Raw genomic sequence first — 4442 nt, 5'->3', positions numbered from 1 at the left:
CACTATTATATATATATGGTCTGTGCTATTTAAAGACAGAGGTTGTCAATGTGGCTCAAAAATACAACCCAACTATGTTGCCTGCAAGAAACTCACTTTAATATAAAAACACAGATTAAAGAAAAAGGATAGAGGAAAATAGGCCATGGTATTTGCACTAACCGAAAGAAGTGGGAATAGCTACATTAATTTCTGACAAAGGAAACTTCAAAGCATGAAAAATCATCAGGAATAAATAAAGGCATTACTAATAATAGGGTCAATTATCTCAGAAGACATAAGAATCCTTAATGCATATGCACCAACCATTAAGTGTCAAGATACCAATATACCTGCACAGCAAAAACTGATAGAATGGCAAAAAGAAATAGATGAATCGACTTTTAAAGTTGGAGAGTTTAACACCCTTCTATCAGTAATTCATACATCTAGTAGGCAGAAAATAAGTAAAGATATAGTTGAACTGAACCACACCATCAATCGTCTAGATCTAATGGACATTTATAGACTACTTCCTTCACCCAACAACAGAGGAATACACATTCTTCTCAGACTCACACAGAACATTTACCAAGACAGATGAAATTCTGGGCCATAAAATCCCCTTAACAAGTTTTTAAAGCAGACATCATATAAACCATGTTCTCAGACAACAACAGAATTAAACTAGAAATCAGTAACAGAAAGACTTCCCCAAATATTTGGAGATTGAACAACATACTTCTANAGTTGAAAATACAACTTACAAATTTGTAAGATGTAGGGAAAGCAGTGCTTAAAGGGAAATATAATGCATTAAGTGCATAAATTAGAGAAGAAGGAAGAAAGATCTAAAATCAATACTCTAAGCTTCTAACTCACTAAACTAGAAAAAGAGGGGTAAATTAAATCAGAACAAAAGCTGATTCTTTGAGAGAGTAGTAAAACTGATAAATCTCTAGTCAGGCTAACCAAGAAAAAAAGAGAAGAGACACAAATTATTTTTTTAACTTTTTTTATTGTAGTAAAATATACATAATAAAATTTAGCATCTTAATCACTTTTAAGTGTACAGTTCAGTGTAGGGTTCAGTACATTCACACTGTTGTACGACCATCCATCTCCAGAAGTCTCTTCGCCTTGCAAAACTGAAACTCTGTACCCACTAAACAATAGCTCCCCATTTCTCCTTCCCTCAGCCCAAGGCCACCACCACCAATTTAAACTCTATCCATTAAAGATAACTACTTCTTCTCTTCCCCTCCTATTCTCTGGGAACCTCTAATCTACTTTCTGTCTCTATGAATTTGACTATTTTAGGTACCTCATAAAAGTAGAATCCTACAATATTTGCTCCATTGTAGACTGGCTTATTTCACTTAGCATAATGCCCTCAAGGTCCATCCATGCTGTAGCCCCTGTCAGAATTTCCTGTTTTAAGGCTGAATGATATCCCACTGTATGCATATGCCACCTTTTGTTTATCCATTCATTCACAGAGGGACACTTGGGTTGCTTTGACCTTGTGGCCACTATGAATAACTCTGCTAGGAACATGGGTATATAAATATCTGATTGAGTTCCTGTGGGGTTTTTTTGGGGGGTTGGGGTGGGGGGGNGGCTCCCCTAAACATTAAAAGAATAATAAAGGAATAATAGGAAGAAATCTATGCCCACAAATTTGATAACCAGATGAAATGGACCAATTCTCTGAAAGACACAAATTATAGAGTCTCACAAAAGGAGAAGCTGAGAAATCTGAAAGGCTTATATCTATTAAAGAAATTGAATCAGTAATTAATAACCATCCTAAAAAGAAAGTAGCAAGCTTAGACAGTTCCACTGGTGAATTCTAACAAGTGTTTAAGGAAGAAATGAGTAATTCTAGTCTGTTCTGAAAAAGTTGAAGTAGAGGAAATACATCCCCTCATTCTATAAAGCCAGTATTACCCTAATGCCAAAAAAAAAAAAAAAAAGACAGACATTACAAGAAAGAAAAATAATAGGCCAATATTATATAGGCCTCATAAACATAAATGCAAAAATCCTCAACAGGATATTAGCAAACTGAATCCAACAATGTATAAAAAGAATTACACACTAGGACCAAGTAGGATTAATTCCAGGTATGCAAGGCTGGTCAATATTCCAAAATCAATTAATGTAATTCTTCACATCAATAGGCTAAATGAGAAAAATCCTATGATCGTACTCATAAATGCATAAAAATATTTACAAAACCCAACACCTATTTGGGATAAAAATTCTCAGCCAACTCAAGGGAGAAATCCCTTCATTTCATAAGAAACACCTAAAAAGAACCAATGAGTAACCTCAGACTTAATGATAAAAAACTAGATGCTTTCCTCCCAGTTTTGGGAACAAGACAAGCACATTCTCTCTTGCTGCTCCTCTTCAACACTGTACTGGAAATCTTAACTAATGCAATAGGTAAGGGAAATAAAAGGGATATAAATTGGGAAGGAAGAAATAAATTTTGTTCACAGACTGCATGACTGTAAGAAATCCCAAAGAATTAGCAATAACAAATAATGGGGACTCGTAAGCCATTATAGCAAGGGTGCAAGATACAGGTTAGTATATATAAATCAATTGCTTTTTCATATGCCAGCAATGAACAGTTGTAATTTGAAAATAAAAGCACACCATTTACTTTAGAATGAAAAAAAGGAAATGCTTAGGTGTAAATCAAACAAAATACATACAGGATGTAAATGAGAAAAACCACAAAAATCTGATGAAAGAACTAAAGGATTTATATAAACGGGAAGATATTCCATGTCCACAGATAGGGAGATTCAGTAGTGTTAACATGGTGGTTCTTCCTAAATGATCTACAGATTTAATGCAATCCCAGTGATAATCCCAGCAAATTGCTTGTGGATGTTGACTGATCCTAAATTTGTATGGAAAAGACTCAGAATAGTCCACATAATATTGAAGAAGATCAAAGCTGGAGGACTAACAACTTGACTTTGAGACATTTCTTTTATTGAAGTTTAACATACAAGGTTATATTAGCTTTAGGTGTACAAGATAATGATTCAACAATTCTGTGCATTTCTTGGTGCTCATCTTGATGAGTGGACTCCTAATCCCCTTTATCTAGTTCACCCATCCCTTCACCCACCTCTCCTCTGGCAACCACCAGTGTGTTATCTGTATTTAAAGATCTGGGTTTGGAGCAGTTAAGATGGTGGGGGAGTAGGAGGATCCTGAGCTTTCCTTGGCCCTCAAACACAGCGACATTGAGGTCAGATCACTTGGAAAACCCAAGAAATTGATCTGCAGAAGGATCTCCAAGGTTGGAGGAAGAGAGCTTGAAAGGCACAAGGTGTGTGGATGTGAACTGGGGGAGAGAAAGGTGGAGGTACCAGAGAGGGAAGGGAAACTTTCCATGGAAAGATAAAAGGGAGATAAAGAGCGAGGGCTTGAGATAGTACAGCATCAAGTTAGCACGAAAGGAAACCCTCTCTGGACCACGACAGGAGAGCAATAAGTACTGGGTGTCCCAGTTCTGTTTTTGCAAAGTGCTTTTGGAGCCTCACACTCTGAGGTTTTGGAAGTGCACGACTTTGGATAGATCCACGGTGTGTGCTCCTGGGGAAGAGGGAGCTGGCCCCAGAGTTCATAGCGCGGTGTAGGGATCTCCGGGGTGCACTGGGAGGGAGCAGTCCCCTTCCGGGAGTACTTTTGGAAGATGGTTTATTGCCTCCCCAAGAAAAAAAGCCCCTGCAGATGGCAGCCAAAGGCCTTCCATCAGCAGGGTGGAGAGGCTCTACTCCGGGGAAGGGGGGCGGATCCACACGGTGCCGGGTCATTTAAGACACTGGGTTTTAAATCCCAGTCATGTGCCAAAGAAAACATGCAGGACAATTGTGGCGCAGGGCGAGCTGACTGCCCTTGCCATGCTGTGAGGGCGGCCTGAACTGCGTGGGTTGAAATCCCTGGTCCCGGGAGGAGGCATTGGGGTGGCACCGTTTTCCCCAACACCAACACGCCGGGACTTCAGAGAGCCACACAGTGGCCCCCAGGGGAGGCGGGACCCACTCACAACGAACCCTGCCCCTCTGTGCCTGGCAACCGCTCATTTCCTGCGGCCACACTGAGGCAACGCGCAGCCGGCCCCTCCTCCAGACAAGCACAGCCAGCACCTCCCAGACACCGAGAGATGCCTCTGGTTTCTTTTTGTCCTTCTTCTTTTTACCTTTTGGGATAAGGCTCATAGTTTCATTTTTTTTCATTTCCTTTTCTCTTTTATTTATTTATTTTTTGGATCAGGCTTTTTTCTTCTTTTCTTTTTTCTTCTTTTGCCTTTCTTCTTCTTCTTTTTTTTTTTTTTTCCTTTTTCTTTTCCCTTCTTTTTCTTTGGAATCAGCCTTATAGTGCTCTTATTCTCCGTTTTGGTGGTGGTGTTCGCTTTCCTTTTCTCCCCACCCCGT

Source organism: Crocuta crocuta, unplaced genomic scaffold (assembly GCF_008692635.1).
Source record: "Crocuta crocuta isolate KB4526 unplaced genomic scaffold, BGI_CrCroc_1.0 scaffold581, whole genome shotgun sequence".
Classification (NCBI taxonomy): domain Eukaryota; kingdom Metazoa; phylum Chordata; class Mammalia; order Carnivora; family Hyaenidae; genus Crocuta; species Crocuta crocuta.
Note: the sequence above shows the minus strand (reverse complement) of the source record.